We start from the raw sequence: 18215 nt of genomic DNA, 5'->3' as shown, positions 1-18215 counted from the left end.
ACCTTTAGATTTCTATGGCCTCAACTCAGCAATAATAGGCAATCACAGAAGAATCAAAATAAACAAAATAAAATAATCAGCAGCCCCCAACGCTCCTGCACGAAAATCCTTTCAAACGATCCCGAGCAACATTTCGAGATGTTTAAAAATAATAATAATATTTTTTTTAAAGCCTCGCGTCTCGATTTCCAAATGGGTCTCTGACAACTTTGTCCGTCTCTAGGATCTGCTCTCCAGCACCACGCGTTTCGGATTTACTGTCCGCCAACAGTGTATTTTTAATACAAGAAATGAAGTCTTCTGTCGTCTGGGTGACCCGGGTTTGGTGTGTTTTGGCTTTTTCCCCCTTCCTAAATGAGCTCGGAGCTATTCCTTCTGGTTCACATCACCTCCCTCTTTTCTCACTTTCTCTTGCTCTTATCAGCCCGATGTGTAATGAAAGTTATCTGAAACCCACTAAAACTTCTACTTCTCCTTCCCAGTTCCAAGGGGGGAAAACAAGCAGGAGGAGGAGAGTTTGAAAAGGTGGGGGGCCTGGGGAGGCGAGGGGAGCTCTATCCCCCTTTCAGATCCTCCGCAGCGCCTTCGCGGGTCCTGGACCCTCACGGGATCGTCCCCTTTCGCAACTCCAAGCTCAGCCGCCGGGTTTCTATTTCATGAACTGTCTCTTTAAAGAGGATCTGCTCGGCCATCCAGAAAGAACCCGGGGCGAGGGAGAAAGGGAGCTATCTCCCGCCGCCCAGAGTGATCTGATCGGAAGCCAGACGGGCTCCTCTTTTAAATTTTTAAAGTGACAGCAGCCTCCTCTGGCGGGAGAGGTCACAAAAAGGTCGCCAAGACCCAAGTCCTATAGGGACAGACTGATTATGGATGCACCATCCCCCTTAAACATGTAGATTTCTCCGGGTAAACAACCAATGGGGAGATCTCGCCAGGCAGGATTTCTTTCCCCAGGGAAATAGCCTCTGTTTCGATGTCCTGAAAACACAAGTGTGGTGTGTGCGCGTGTGTGTGTGTGTGTGCGCGCGCGCGCGCGCGCGAGTGTGTGTGTGTGTGTGAGAGAGAGAGAGGGACAGAGAGAGATGGGGGATGGGACGGATGGGGAAGGGTGGAGAAGTGCTTTCAGGGGTGTGAGGGTGTGTGCACCGAGGCGGAGGGGGCGGGGGTGGGGGGAGAGGTAACGCTGGAGGGGGCAAGGATAAAGCTTAGGGTATAGAGACGCTAGTTCAGACTAAATATAAATAGTTTAGAAATTGTCAGAAAACAGCAACCTCAAGAGTGAAAAGTTGACATGTACATTTCCAGTTTTCCACTAAGCATTAATTTTTTTTTCAATTGAAACTCACACTCTAATTTATTCCCTTCCTTCTTCTAGCTAGGTCAGGAAAAGGGCGTGCAAAATTTTCAGATCATATTTTTCTTAAAAGATATTTAAAAATCTGAAAAACTATTGGCATATAACCCACCCAAATAGCGTATTATGGGTTTAGAGAGATTGATAACTGTCTAGTGAGTTTTTCCCATTTTATTTGATACATTAATTAAAACACCTTGAACGCCAAAAACTGCAATAAGCAATTTGACAACTCAGATTATTTTTGAACTTTTAACATCATAAATGCTGCTTTTAGTAATCGGCACTCTCCTATGTTTGATAACTTTCTAATATACCTTGGGTACATTTAAACCAACACATTGTAGAAAAGACATTGGAAGAAGGAATACAGGGGATACATAGCGAAAGAAAAGGGTCTACAGATTTATTCATGACCAACTTTGTAAGATTTAGTAAATCCCACTGGCTAAATGGAAGTTAACGCGTTTTTATCACAAAACTCCATTCATAAAAACAAATGGACAAAATCCAACTCCCCAGCTCAACAATGGAAAGTTAAGCAAAGTAAGCGAGTCTAGGGACACTTGCCGGGGAGAGGTGGGGCAAGAGGGGCTGGAAAGTGTGCTGACGGTTAAACTTTAGCTGCAAACGGAATAACACAAGTGCCACTCACTTTTTGTTTTCTCCAAGTGCAAATAAACGTGTAAATCCAGTAGAACTATATTTCCCCAAAATATTGATTTAAAAACAAAAATAGTAGCAAAAGGGAGGGATTGGAGGAGAGAAAATGACGAGAAGTGGTGACTAATTCGTTTCAGTGGCCTGTTATCTGTGACATTGAACTGTTATTTCAGATAATGGCCATTGTTTGAGAGAAAATCGCACAGCAGTGGTAGGTAGGACAGGAAAAATCCTTTGTAAATAACCTAAAACCCGGTCAGATATTCCCATAGAGTTGGGCGTTTGAGAACCTTTAAGAGCTCCGGGTTCGTGGCCATTGATTTCCTGCCCTTCCTCAACTTGCCCATTGTCGGAGCTTTTTTTTTTTTTTTTTTTTTTTTAATTTAGCCATAAATTGGACCGGCTCGAGCTATGAGCTGTTCTATTTTCTTCCTGTCAGGATGAGGGATTTGTTTTATGATGCATTGTGTATTAAATACAAGTAATCTGGGGAACCGATTGCTTCAGACAGTGCGACCTGATCAGGGGGTCTGGGAGCTCAGCGCCCCAACCCCTGCCCCAGCCCTGCAGCAACCACCGCCCCCCCCACCTCCTTGCCCTTTACAAAACTGCTTTCAAAACGAGGAAACGTAGATTGGTAAATAAAAGGTGATGTGGAATCATTGGCAGGTCCTGGCTAAATTAGGATTTCGTGGAAAGGGCCTCCGAGTTTTTTCCCCTACATTGGCTTCGGGTGGGGGGAGGCGGAGCGACTTTCAAGGTCTGGATACTTGCAGGTACGGCAGGACGCCGGTAGATGGCATTGCGCTCCGAAATAAAGCGCAGCGCCGGCGGCTCCAGCCACCCAGGTGAACCCGCCTCTACCCGCCAGGCGCCGGCAACCCCGCTCTGCCTTCCGCCTCGCCCGTCGTTCCGCGTCCTCCCGAGCTTCACAACGGGAGGAGGGCACACTGCAGTCCAGGCCTGCAGACATCAGCCTGTGGGAAGGCTATTCCTACGTCTGAGCTTCTCTTCCCCAAATATAACCAAGAGCGAACCCTTACCCTCCGAGACCTTGGAAGATGTACCTAGAAGAATGGAGAATTTATTGCATCATCATTATTATTATATTAATATCATCATTATCGTCATCATGAGTCTTGTTCTCCACTGAATAAATTGTGAAAAAGACTAAAGGAAATCATCAGAAAGACCTGGGCAAAGGAAGCTAACAGAACACTAAATCTTAATCTCTCTCTCTCTGTGTGTGTGTGTGTGTGTGTGTGTGTGTGTATGTGTGTGTGTGTCTGTCTCTCTGTCTGTCTGTCTGTCTGTCTCTCTCCTCTCCCCCACCTCATCCCACTCCCTTTCTCCTTTGGGTATATAACAATAACTTCATGTAAAGGCAGAGTCATCTCACTTTTTCTTGACACAACTTAAAGTTTAAAGATAGGGTTCTGAAATCCCACAGTAGTTAGACTGGCCTTGTTTCTCTTGAAAGGGGCTTCTTGCTATTTAAATAAGAATTCTTTAGAAGACCTGATCCGTCTTCCCCAATAAATGAATGAAACAGGAGAGAAGGTTAGAGGAAAAGATTTTTGCAAGGGGCTTGCTTCTCCCCCTGTGAGCTTGCTTTCCATCAGAAGGTTTCTAAAACAATAAATAAATACAAGGAGCCAAATACCATCACCAATTCCCTTTATTCCTTGGGATTTCTGGTGAAATCTGTTTACAGTAGTTCCCAGTTACAAATTAATCTGCAAAAGCCGCTGTCTGCTCAGCAGTAATCAGTACCATGCGTGTTCTGCAGTGTTTAGCACTGCCCTTGAAATGGGCTATTAAAAATAATGGTTTTACTATAATCTCAAACCAGCTTTAATTTGCAAACATGTATCAGGACAGATGATCTAAATATTAAGGGGATGGAGTAGGAGAACAAACTATAACAAATGTATAGCTTCGGGGAAAGCAGAAAATGGAATGATTCATCAGTGATGTTTAAAAAGAGAACCAGATTTTAAAAACATTTTTCCAGAAGGAATGATTATTTTTTCTTTCTTGTTCTGTTAATTGTTGTTTACCAGGAAAAGGGCATTGGAAAATATGAGGGTTGAGTGTGAGCTGATAGATTTTCTGGGAGTTGTAAAGATCCCCCTTTGGCTGATGGCAGCGCTGGGGTGGGAGAGGTTAATGTGTTTTCTTCCTGGTTTGAAAAGGGCATAAACCCTCCTCAGGCCCCTTCCTTCCTTCCCCAGCTGTGTGGATTGCAGAATCTTTAAAAAGCCCAAAGATTTCCAATAAGGCCACTGGCTCTGCCTTCATTGTGTAACTGTTTATTTAAAATAAGTCAATATATTAGTTAAAGCAGTAAGAAGTTAGTGCTCCAGTATTCAAGTGATTCCCACAAGACTGTAAACTGATGCCTCTTTTAAGCCTTAAACTTCATGGTCGTCCCAGAAGTAAAAGTTCTGCTAATGGAGACCCTATGGGCATGGTACATTCCAGCACATCATTAAAGGAAAGAAAAGCAGTCCAGCCAAAGCCAGATGAAATGACTGCACTGTCCACTTTTAATAGGCTTCCTGTGGACAAACAGCACTGTAACACTCTGCAGAGGACAATATTTAAAAACAAGACAACTTGCTGGCAGTTTTCAATACCATAAAGTTAATAAAGTATGTTCCCATTCACCCTGACATTATGTTTTTAGTTTATAGAGGAAGGCACTTTATAACCTCAGTCTAAGTTCCCTTAATTCTGCAGCTTTGAGTTTCTTGAGGTGGCTAAATATACACTAAACTCCAAGCCTAACATTTTTGTTTTAACATTATTTTTCTGTAGCTTTTCAAGAATGTACATGTGCATTTTTACATTTCTCAAGTGGAGTTTTATTCATTGAGATTCTGTTAAATCCTGTTTCACATAGTTCACGTCAAGAAGCATGAAATAATCTGAGAAAATGACATTTGACTGAACAATAAGTGCCTGCTAATTAAATTAGCTTCGTGTATAGATATTGATGTGTGTTTAAAAAGAAAATCAATGCTTCCTTTTCCGTGTCAGAATAGGATTTTGTAAAATCTTACCTAACCTAACTGACACAAAGATAAGAAATAATGTAAGTATGTCTTTTAGGACTCAAGAGACTTCCCACTAATTCATATATAAATATTTCTCCCAATTTGTCTTTTCTCCTACTCCTCTAAATTCTCTACCACCCACAATTTCTTCTCCCAAATCTTTTTATTTAATACAGTAAACTTTGTAATGAAGCATGACCTTTAGGCAAGATAAACTAGATCAGAACACCGTGAAATCTAAGGTAATATTCTGTTTAATTTCAATACTTTCTATTTTTTAATTTAGTAAGCATTTTGCAAGCTTGGTTCTCTAAGCATGAATGTGAATTCTGTGATGCTTTGATCAGGCAGATCCAGTGAAACAGTCCAGCACAATACAAATTTACCAACAAAAATGCTGTGACTGTCTATAGCCCCCAACACATATCACCACTGTACTGGAGAGAGATTACTGGTGACTCTTGGTGGACTCTGCCCTTTTTTTTTTTTTTTTTTTTTTCTTTTTTATCTATTCGGGTGTGCCGTTAGAAAAGAGGAAATTAAAGGTTAAAAAAAAATGTAAATAAAAAATTTCCCTTGGTCTGGAAATGGGCCCGACTGAAAGCATGTTAATCTCCACCTCAGTAATTTGGTTCTCCAGGAGAAGACAGAAGCCCTGCTGCTGTGCCCTGCACTTCATAAATCACATCTTTATGTGGACAAGGTCAGGGCACCTAACAGCTCAGACATGGGCCTTTGCAGTGGCTCGAGGATTCAGGCATGTTTACTCTCCTATTCGGCTCTCCGAGGAGTAGTCCAGCACGCTTCTAATTACTTTTGATTATTTTCATTTGCTGGGGTCAGTCTGGCTTGCCAGGACTGCTGGAGGGTTGATTTCCTACAAATCTTGATGTCTTTGTAGGACGGCACTGTGTGCGTTCAGAATTAGCACCCCGTTATTGTCCCTACAGCATGGGATCCTTCATAAATAGACATGGTGATAACAAAAGTTTCCCCAGTGAACCATCACCTACTTCCTTTCTTATTAATTAACTATACAAGCATAATCACCTAGCTGATCTTTTCCCAAAATGCCAAAGATTTTAACAGTTCAATATTTTATAGTATATTTGGCCAGAATGAGAGCGGATTTCGTTTTTGCTTCAATTTTAAAATATATTTAGTAACGACTAGCAGCTCTTCGGAAACTAAGATGAAGTACTTTGCTGAAACAGCTCTGGTGAATAAATTATTACACTCAAAAGTTTTATTTTTCTAAACTCCAATTAAGGTTACCATATTTAAAATATTTTTTGCTGGACTATTTTGATGTGTTTCAGTCCTAAGCTATGATACTGAGTGGTTAATGCACAGCAACAAATTTATACCAAGTTTAAATGAAAATATCATGATAAAATAAAATTTTTAATAAAATACTGTAAAATTTTGGTAGCAAAATAGAGACAATAGAGAAATATTTCCCAAAAGTAGAGATGTTTAACTCTTTGATGGATATTTATTACAAGATATAGTCAATAAATAAATGATGAAAAAATAATACAAAAACTAAGACATTCACAAAAAAATGCATAACATATCAGTCTAGTTGTTCAGACAGTTGGTATTTTTATATCACTAGGAAAAAATTACTATTATCCTTTTATTTTATAAAAGGTAACTTTGCTTATGATTATCATTAGTCTCAAAAGGTGAAATCCCTCATTCTTTTTAACTTTATACTAAATAAGTGAGGTAGTAAGTGCTTTTGGAAGAAACCTCAACTCTATAAGGAATTCATTTTTCGTTATTTTATTAATTTTAATTAATTCAATCTTTCAATATAGTATTTAGCACATTATGCAATAACTCCAGGGTCAGCTTCTTCCCTTGAGCTTTAGAAACACCATTTAAGAATACTTTTAGACTCATAATCTTGTGGGGAAAGTTTGTTGGAAGCTTGATTTTCCTCCTGTCTCCACGCCTAGCTGTGTACCTTTGGGTAAGTCACTTAACCTTTGAGTAGGTTTCCATGAAAGTTTCATAATACCAGCCTATTACGAGTGTTGGGAAAATAAATTGGGTAACGTGAGTGTGAACTGCTCTGAATTTATGGGAACAGGTCAAAATACTGTAAGTTTCACAGTATTTATGTTTGTGTAATGGGTTAGAGTGAACTTACATACATGCACAATAAGGAAGACAGTCTGACCTATACTTTGGGGAACAGCAAAGTGTAAGTATTTTTGTATCCTCTTTCTTCCATTGCAGTGTCAGTTGCCCTAATCCTTACCCTGACCTTGGAAGGGAAGAATTTTAAGAAAAATGTTTTTTTTCTCTCAAGCTGTGCTACCCACGAAGATGTCCATCTCTGTCTGGCTTGCAGCTGAGTGTGTTCTGTTCTACCCACTGTGTTCTCTGCCAATCAGTAAGAGAGAGTATTCTGAGGCAAAGGTGGAATACCATTGAGTTTCAGAGCCCTAGAAACTAGGGTAAGAACACATACATACACACCTTGGACTAGTTTTAAGTCAATAATTGTTACCAAGGCCAGGAAATTTATTCTCTACAATGTCTCCTGGTAGGTAGACTTTAAGTACCAAGTGGACAGGAATTGGGTCTATCTTTTTTGCCCCTATTGCCCAGAGTCTACCATAATGCATGACATCAAGTATTTAGTAGATGTTTGTTGAAAAAAAAAAAGTGAATCAGGTCCTTCCTTGACTTTCATTCTCACCTAGTTTGAATGCCTAACTTGGATGCCTGTTACCTCTAGTCCAAATTATTGCAATGATCTCCTACCAGATCCTCTGACCACCATTCACTCTCCCACCAGTTTAAAGTCCTTGATGTTAATCCTCTCAACCATCTGCTGTTACTTATTCCCTTGCTCACAGTTTTTCAGTGAGCTCCAATTGCCTAACAATTCAGTATAAATTCATTCAATTTTTTTTTAGAATTCAATGAGGCAATGCACGTAAATCACTTAAAATCATGCAGAGGATATAGGATGTAGTCAATAGAAAATAGCTATTATTATTGGTATTACTATTATAAGTTTAATTGCTCTCATTATTATTGCTCAGCCTATAATTTATTTTGCCTTAGTTATCTTAGATAAAATCTTATCCATCCTTCTAAACCAACCAATTTTTATGCCCGCTGATTTTTACCACCCAAGCTTGACATTTTCATCCTTTACCCCAAATTATCTGTGCTTCTCTCCTGGTTTATAGCCAGTTCTTCCTTACTTACTGGTGTGTCCTTAATGCTCTTGTCCTCCTAAGGACCACTGTAAGATTTTTAAGGGCGGAATCAAGTTTTGTTCCTACTGACATCTTCAGTAGCAGCTTTTCATCATAAACTAAACTGTCTTTGAGCCTCTTTGTAAGAATTAATTATGGCTAAGTGTGTGGGGAATTACTTTATTTACATCCAAGCAAACTTGGTTATTTAACACTATTCCCCCTTAGGAATCAGTTGATGCAGTGATAATTCTCTTTCAGGGATTTAGAAAGGAATTCCTACCACTGCTGCTTATCCAGATAGCACAATATTGCTATACTCGCCTCACCTCATGTTTCCATTTCTTTACCATCTCTCTCCTTTTGAGCACAAATCCTGGACAATATCTTGGACTCCTCTTCTTCCACTGTCCCCAATAAATAGTCATTGGTTCAGTTGGTCTGTTAAATTGTTTCTACAGGAAGCTCATTTTCCCACTGGCACTGGTCTAGTGAAGGCCATTATCCTTTTAGGACTGAGTTTTTGTGGCATTTTTACACCAAACATTAGTCTTCCTAAAAGAACAAAGTTATAACAATGCTTTGCTTTACCTAAAAACAAAAGGTAAAAAGCAAAAACCAAAAGAAAAACTGCACTAACAAAAACTCCAATGGATCCTAATTTGCTAGAAAATAAAGCCCCTAATCCAAGATGCAATCTCCTCCTCTACAATTTGATGTCCAATTTATCTTCTTTCTAGGCCCATTTCCTGCTTGTTTCCTCTACACAAATCTTTAGCACTGGTTAACAACTGGAAATATGAATAGAAGCTCTTGGCCCTTCAACTGCGCTGATATAGGTCCTTCACTTCTCTTACCTCTGATACTGACAGCATTCAGGAAATGAAACAATAGATCAAGTAGGTAAAGTGATAGTTCCATTCATCAAGCTCCTGCAAAGCCTTCCAGGTTCTCTTCCTTGAAATTTTTACAGTATGTAATATTAAAACCATTTACTAATTAGTCATTATACTTAAAATCATTTGGGATATTTCTGTGATCAGCCAATCTACATGTAGACTGTTTGATGGCAGGAAACATCCTTCACACCAGCATTTTCTAATTGGTTACTAGAAAACTTATTAGCAGATATTCCCTGGAAATCGGCTCTGAGGTCAACTCAGAGCTAACTTCACCCAATGGATAAAGATAGCTCCCTCTTGGAGCTTCACGATGAGCACCAATGTACTAAATACTCTTAAGCCTAAAACTCTGAAAGTCTAGGAAGTCCTTTAGTAGAGAGACCTATTTGGCTTATTCAACCAGGCATCATCACAGGTAATTAAGCTTATATGGCCCCTCTCCCCTTCCACTGGAACACCTAAGGAAAACAATTTTGTAAGTAAAGTTTTATATTACTTTGTTTCAGAAAAGCGTAAATATCCCCATACATATATTTTTCTATCAGCTGACTGTTCTCAACTCTTGATAAAAAAAAAAAGTAAAGTCCCTACAAAACAGTCACCAAAAAATAAAGACAAAATGAAGCTTCCACATTTTAATCAACTTGAAAGCATTTGAAAAGTCTATAAAGCTCACAAAGAAAGTAGGTTATCAGTAAACTCTAGCCAATTGATCCTTTGCCTGTGAACTATTACAATAGTATTTGAGTACATGACCTGAGAACCTTCCAAAGGAATATGTACAATCTCATTTCAAGATCAACCCACTTCTTCCTATCCTCCCCCATTAGAAGTCTTTCTAAAGCAGAGATTTTTACCATGGCATATTCCCATGCAATGTTTTATATTATTTAGATTTTTCTTAATAAGATTTGGCATTATCTAGATATGCATTTCCCTAGGAGAAAGAAAAGCAGCAGTGAAATCTCCATCTAAGGATGCCCGAATTAAACCTTTAAGAATTCGCCTTTTTTCCAGTTTTTGATATTAGATTCATGTGTTACGCCTGCCCATGACTGTCTAACCACTAAACTAACTGGACATTAAATCAGATGGCATACAAAATTACAGGAATTTGATCTTTAGATAAACCACAAACCTTGATGAACTAATGTTGTTCCAGATGAATTAACTCATCATCCTGAGAAACAGAACATTTCATAGGAGCGAACACACAGTCCTCTCTGCAAAGAGCACTAATGGTTGTGAGGCTGTGATTAATTTGTGTTCTATTGAATATGCTTGCTTCTATTGAAAGTACACCTAAAGAGGTATACACTAAAGGAAGGAAGAAGGCTTAGTCAGGCAATTCTGCCCTCAGAATAATTGCCCCCCTCCAAATCTCTGATGGCTGATGCTGCATATTACTTATACTTGGTTATGATGTCTGTTACAGAGTTAAGAAACAAAGAATGTGTTAAGTTATTATCAATGATTTCATGAAACATTTATCCTTTCTCTATGTTGGAAGTCCTAAAATTTCATTTTACTATTTTAATGACTGTAGCCAAACACTTAAAAAATAAAGGTAACAACACTACAGAGTCAGAAAAGTATGTTTGGTTTATAATCCATTTAGTGAGTGTCACATCTGATGATACATATCAAATGGTAAAATGTCAAAATATTCCAATAGCAATTAAAGTACCAATACAATCTCTATATCATTGTGAAAATATGGACATTGATTTCAGCGGTAGCTTTGAAAATATCTTTCTGTAAATTTTGTTGAGTCAATTATTCAACTTCAAATAAAATCTTAATATAGCCTGTCTATAGACTCCAGAATTAAGTACTGGTCAACTTCCAAGAAGCAGATTCTCAAAGGTATTTGTGTTTTGTATGTAGTTCTTGGCTGGAAAACAAATCCAAGTTTGCTAAGGCAGTGCCCTACAACTAGAAGGGGGAATGCCAGAAGGGACATGAATGGAAATACTTAAAGAGGAAAGAAAAATATGCACCCTGATTCACACATAATTTCTCTCCACATATAATCTGCACTGCCAATTTATAAATAAACCATACAGCTGGATCATGATGTGGAGAACACTGAAATTATGAGCCTAGGAAAGTGATTAAAATGACTACAGGTTTAAAATTTTTAACTCATACTTTTGTCTAATATTACATTTTGCCTTATACAATTTCATATTCCTCTTCCCCACATCCATTCTACAAGAGCAGGCGAAGTTCAAAAGTTCTCAGAAAAAGTGTTGATTAATTAAATTTAAATGATTCACTAAGTGTTTTAGCTATGTAACTTTTAAAAAATGTTGTGGTGGTTGTCGTCCCTGGAGAAATTACCGTAAAACTGTTTATCATTGTCTGTATATGATCTCCTTGGTAATCAGTGTTGGAATATTTCAAGAAAGTCATTACAAAAGTCTTTTTTTTTTTTTTTTTTTTTGAGACGGAGTCTCGCTCTGTCGCCCAGGCTGGAGTGCAGTGGCCGGATCTCAGCTCACTGCAAGCTCCGCCTCCCGGGTTCACGCCATTCTCCTGCCTCAGCCTCCCGAGTAGCTGGGACTACAGGCGCCGCCACCACGCCCGGCTAGATTTTTGTATTTTTTAGTAGAGACGGGGTTTCACCGTGTTCGCCAGGATGGTCTCGATCTCCTGACCTTGTGATCCGCCCGTCTCGGCCTCCCAAAGTGCTGGGATTACAGGCTTGAGCCACCGTGCCTGGCCACAAAAGTCTTTATAAAAATATATTTTGCTGAATTTTAATCTTGGAAAACACAGTGACGTCACAACATATACACGTTCAACTTACTAATATTCAACTATTACAAACAGAGAGAAATGGAAGGGAGGGAGTATAGATGAGAGAAAGAGGGAGGGAGAATGAATGAGCCTTTACCCAGGAAAGAGCATGAGATTGAAACATGAATCATGTTTCCTCAAAAGGAATCAGTGTTCAAATGCCCTTTGTACTATGAGTATCGTGTTCCATCAGGTGTGACTCTCAGATTTAAAGGTATGTATTTTTCACACCATGCATCCTCTGAATGCAAATATACCACTTCCTCTGGTGCGCGTCTGAAGCCACGGTGATCCATTCCAACACTGGATGGTTCAAGAGCTGAGCAGAGAAAAATTTTGATTATACTTGATTTTCAACTACCCGCTCACTGTAGAACCTAAGCTCTCAGTAAGATGTAAATGCACTGAATTTGGCTTCATTTATGAAAAATATTCCATTGCAATGACAAGATAAATAATTGAGACAATTAGTGTGTTTTTATGCATAGTGGGGTGCAAACCAGCATTTCTGTAATTATTCCCTAACCCCCAAAATTTTTTGTGTGTGGTCCAGGTGATAACCGAGGTTCATGGCTCTCATAACTCAAATCTCGAATCACCCATACCTAGGACGAAGTGACAGTCATCTGTTTTCACAAACTTCCTGCCTTTCATGGCCTTTCACAGGGAAGGTGATGGGCTGTACATGGTAAGCTGCCAAAATGAGGTAGGAAGTTTTCTTCCTAGGGCCCAGTAAACTACAAGCTTCCCCTCAGCAAAAAGGAAAACACTTGGTCTCATGAGCAATCAGTTTCATCCACAGTTTCCTGCTAGACCATAGCCTTCTGATGTTAGAGCCCTCAATGGAGTCTGCTTCTAGTTATGTGATACTGAGTTGCTTCAACTTCTTCAGCCTCTCTTTTAGTATCTCTAAAATTGTGGGCCAGGCATGCTCACGCCTATAATCATTCCAGGACTCTGGGACAGTGAGGCGGGCAGATCATGAGGTCAGGAGTTTGAGACCAGCCTGACCAACATAGTGAAACCCCATCTCTACCAAAAATACAAAAAATTAGTTGGGCATGGTGGCAGGCACATGTAATCCCAGCTGCTTGGGAGGCTGAGGCAGGAGAATTGCTTGAATCCAGGAGGCAGAAGTTGCAGTGAGCCAAGATCACGCCACTACACTCCAGCCCAGGCGACAGCGTGAGACTCCGTCTTAAAAACTAATAATAAAAAAAAATAAATGAATAAAAATAAATAAATAAACAAAATTGCAATAATGGGACTTATAGGAAGTTATTAGGGTTAAACAATTGAGGTGAAGTATATAAAGCACTGAGTGTAATGGTAAATAGAGACTCATAAAGAAGTATGGTACTTGGAGAGATAGCATAAATCCAAATAAAAATTTTAAAAAAGAAGTTTAGGATAGTGACTAACAACACAGACTCTGCAGTGGGGCAGCCTGGATTCAAATCACAGCTTCGCTATGTGCTTGGGGTGTGGCATATTTAAAGTTACTTATCACCTTGGTTTCCTCCTTTGTAAAATGAGTATAATGATAAGAAGTATCTCGTAGGGCTGTTGAGAGGATTAAATGTGGTAATCCACGCACAGCACTTCACTTAGTGTCTATCACATAATAAGCACCTAATAAGCATAAGCTATTATTAAATGGAGTTCTAACTCAATAAAATAGTTGGTACTTTCTACTCAAATACCCTCTGTGGTTTTTTGTTGGTGGTGGATTTTTATATCGCCATCTTTATATAAAAAGAGAAACAAATATTTTGTCCCTTTGATTTATTTTCTGGTTAGTCAGGCAGCAATTTGCTTCTGAGAAACAGATGAAAACATACAGAGCCAGAGTAACCAAAATAAATGATAGGAATACAAATTAACACATACAAATTCATAATGGTGTCCAAACACTAAGCCAGAAATCGCAATCTGAATGGGGAAAAACATTTTCTAAGAAAGGATTTTTTTGGAGACAGGTGAAAAAACATATGAAGAAAAATAAGAATCTTCAAAATTACACTAGAAATAATATGTGTTTTTTAAAATAAACCTTGAACAGAAATTACAATTGAACGACATTTTCCTCAATATTTGAAGTAAGCTAAATGAATAAGATCTAGTACTTGATAGCACAACAGGGTGACTACTATATTGTACATTTTAGAATAACTAAAAGAGTATAACTGAGTTGTTTGTAACACAAAGAAAGGCTGAATGCTTGAAGTTATTGATAGCCTTGTTTAACCTGATTAGATTATTATGCATTGTATGCCTAGATCAAAATATCTCATGTATCCCATAAATACATACACCTGCTATGTACCCACAAAAATTAAAAATTAAAAATGTTTAAATATATATATTTCTTCAGAATGTGGTAAAAAGAAGATGAAACATTCACAGAAAAGGAAGGACAATACACAGGATAAGACATTAGTGTGAATCCAGAGGACCTCAGTAGACGCTGTTTGATTTTGGGTGCAAAAATTGTTTCTGCTGGCTGGAAGTTTATGTTACAATAGCAGGACAATGAGTTCAACATGTAAACCAACTTAGTTCAATTTACTCCACAAGTGTTTATGAGGAATCTTCTATATTCTGGCACATCATTTGACACTGAGTGTGCACTGATGATTAAGTCATGGTCACCACCTTTAAGGAGCTCTAAAATCCAATGGAAAAAAATCTATTGGGTTGGCCATTGGTTACATACCACACCCTATACTTAGTCATAAGGGAACAGAACCATGCATGGATCCTGGTGAATCACTGCCACTACTGGGAAGACCAAACCTAGTATAAATGCTGGCAATGGCAGCTGAGCCTCAGCATCCTTATATACAGCAAGAGAGACACAGTCTTATTTTTACATACTTACCTTGACTCCGCCATCCAAAGGGGTCTGAGACAGATATTTACAAATTCCCTAAGCCAACAGTTCAGAATTTAGAGGATACAGATAGATCTAAAAGAAGACCCAGGACTTTTTTTTTCCTGATTAAAAAAAAAATACTTACTGGTCACAGATTAAAGACAAACCATTCACTCATTCATCCTCTCCATGTTCCAGTTACTATGTTGATGGTAAAGAGAGATGATAAATATACTGACCACCCATCTGTGATGGTTTTAAAATATATTTAGAAATTTTAAAATTTCTCTCCCCTTCTTCAAAAAGTGGCCTAATTCTCCTCACATTGAATATAAGCTGGACTTAGTAACTCACTTCCAATAAACTGAATGAGGAGAAAGGGATGATATGTGAGCTCTGAGGCTTGGTTAAAAGAGTCTCTGTCTCTGTCTTTCTCCCTGTCGTTCATGTGCTGTGAACATGATGTAGCCTGTAGAACGGTCTATGCAGGGAACAATTAGGACCTGCCAGCTATGTGAAAGAGTGGCCTTGGAAAACAAATTATCCAGCCTCAGTCCAATCTTCAGATGACCACAGCTGCCATTTTACCTGCGACCTGATGAAACCCTGGACCACAATTGCCCAGATAGCTGAGCTACCCCCAAATTCCTAAACCATAGAAACTGAGAGCACTAAATGTTTACTGTTGTTTTCAGCCATTCAGTTTTGGGATAATTTGTGATGCAGCAATAGACACCAAGCACACCAGCCAAAGCTCTTTGGTGGATACAGAGAATTCAGTTGCCTGATGTCCTCAGACCATCAGAGAATAGCTCTGGGATATTTCCCTAGCCCCCACAACACTCTCTCCGATTCCTTGGCTCTTGACTTACAGGTTGAAAATTACCAAACCAAATATGCTGCAGGATAAGGTTCAGAAGGCAGAGGGAATAAAAAATTAATATTAAACCACTGTCCTGCCGTTAAGTCCCATGCAATCTATTTAGAGAGACAAGACTAAGCTACTTGAAAGAATGGCAAATAGTGCAAGACTGTATGTCATTAAGTACTAAATTATGTCGTTCGAATGATAAGTGCTGCAGAGATTCAAACAGAAGGGAGATGCATAAAGGATGGCATAGTACAGGAAGCTTCATGAAAGAGGTGAGACTTGCTGTCATTCAAAAGATAGGCAAAAGTGGAAAATAATATTACTGGGAGCTTAGGCAAAACATATTTCCAATGTTCATTTAACTGTTTTGCAAAAAACCCAGCATACTATTGTTCATTAGGTGTATAAAATCATCCTCACATGTTTTAAAATATAGATTGTAGTAGCTCAGGTATGTTTATCTTCGTGTGTGTTCCAAACAAATAGATTAATTTTCCGATGGATTCCAATATACTAGACAGTTTCATACTAAGTGCTGGGTGAACCTGTCAGAATAAATTAAAGGAAAACTTAACAGTAATTCTTCTGGTAAAATATGAAAGCAGTAAGAGTAATTCTTTTTTAATCTAATAATTACTAACACACTAAAGGTTCATATCCAGGCATAACGTTTTGTAGGCAAACTAGAAGTATTTTATTTCGGATAATGGGTCTTCCTATTTTGTTTAACAACCAAGGACATTATATCTACATATATTCAACTCATTTGCAATAATGATAATAATATAACAAAAAGCACAAAACACTTTTAAATCTTAAGCATAATGCCTAAATATGTACTATACAGTGCAGTTTTCTGTGCTGTAGTTACTTAAAAATAGGCCCCTGAATTTAACTTATTTGTAAATAATTTGGCTAAGATTGGATATGTAGGCAAAAGATATCCATTCATCTTTTCTCTTTTAAAGCAAGTGTAATTTTATTTCTAACATTAGTCAATCTTATTAATTTCACTCATGTATTCCTTTATTCAGAAACAAATCAGACATAATCCTTGCCAAATTCTCATCTTTGAAAACTCCACTGGCAACAATGTGGCAAGTGTATTGGGGTAGGGGGAGGGCAAGTGGATCCTGGGTGACCAATTAGCAAGTCATTGAAGTAATAGAAGTAATAGATGCTGGCAAGATGATAAAAAATAGTAATTATTATAATACAATCTTTATTAAGTGCCTATTCTATGTAGAAAGCTTAGTATACATCATTTCATGTAACAGCTCACTAACAGACTACAAGGTGATTATTTTCCTTGTTTTACAGATGACAAAACTGAACTCAATAAGACTGAAAAAAGAAGTAGCCCAAAGTCACCTAACTGGTAGGTATTAAAAATGGGATTCAAACTCTGATCAATCTGCCTATATATTCTGCCATGTTCTTTTCCAAGGCTACACTATTTCAGACATAATGACCTGAAAGACTGGTCTGTTAAGAAGCCAAAGATATCATGTTCTTGGTAATTGGGAGTTGGCATTTAGGGTCACTGTGAGCCAACCATTGACTGACAGGGACTCTTAGGACCCCTAATATCAGTTTAATAATAAACATTAGATTAATAAAAGAGGCACCACCAGTGGGTATTTTCAAGACCAAAATATACTCTGGGGACATCAGGGAATCTATGCTGTGTACTAGTAATTAAATGGAGGCCAGTGAAGCAACATGATTTTGCCAAGGCTCAATCTTAATCAAAGTAAGAACCAGTTTGAACCGATGTTTGGTTTGTGATATCATGCTATTTTTTTCAATTAGTTTTTCATTGATTAAATATATTTAAATTATAGTTGATATGGTTTGGCTCTGTGTCCCCACCCAAATCTCATCTTGTAGCTGCCTTAATTCTCACATGTTATGGGAGGGACCCAGTGGGAGATGATTGAATTGTGGGGGTGGGTCTGTCCTGCACTGTTCTCATGATAGTGAATGAGTTTCATGAGATCTGATGGTTTTAAAAACAGGAGTTCCCTGCACAAGCTCTCTCTCTGCCTGCTGACATCCATGTAACATGTGACTTGCTCCTCCTTGCCTTCCACCATCTAGTCATGTGGCACGGTAAGTCCAATAAACCTTCTTCTTTTGTAAATTGCCCAGTTTTGGGTATGTCTTTATTAGCAGCATGAAAATCGACTAAGACAATAGTTTTTTAGGAAAAGATACATGCAAAAAGGAATTCAGTACTTAATACAGGGAGAGAGGCACTTCTTGGAAGTAAAATTTTAATCTACTAAAGTTCTCAAAAGTGACCATAAAAAAAAAATCATCTATCCTCATTGTATATTTTTCACTTAGATTTCCCTAAAAACACAAAGGAAAAATTAAAGGAGGAAAATAATTTCTTATTTTTTTGTCTCCAGCTATGAATCTATGTCATAAAATGTATGCTAATAAAAACAATTATATTTGATTTT

At 38.3% G+C, this 18215-nt stretch overlaps 1 protein-coding gene across 12 annotated transcripts in view; it reads right to left on the bottom strand.

Annotated features, from left to right (window-relative positions):
• Positions 1–18215, bottom strand: part of MECOM (MDS1 and EVI1 complex locus) — a 608842-nt gene that overhangs the window by 63410 nt on the left and 527217 nt on the right. For 2 of the 12 annotated variants that reach the window (XM_037988581.2, XM_037988580.2), the window contains exon 1: positions 3–853. The exons of 7 other annotated variants lie outside the window; for them this stretch is intronic. The gene's annotated coding sequence lies outside the window, so the exon portion shown is untranslated. Of the gene's footprint in view, positions 1–2; positions 855–18215 lie in introns of those variants that run through there. 3 more of the 12 variants (XM_007972161.3, XM_007972164.3, XM_037988586.2) reach the window with 3 other exon arrangements.

This window comes from Chlorocebus sabaeus, chromosome 15 (genome assembly GCF_047675955.1).
Source record: "Chlorocebus sabaeus isolate Y175 chromosome 15, mChlSab1.0.hap1, whole genome shotgun sequence".
Taxonomy (NCBI): Eukaryota; Metazoa; Chordata; class Mammalia; order Primates; family Cercopithecidae; genus Chlorocebus; species Chlorocebus sabaeus.
The sequence above is the reverse complement of the archived record's forward strand: the minus strand, read 5'-3'. Positions and strand labels throughout refer to the sequence as shown.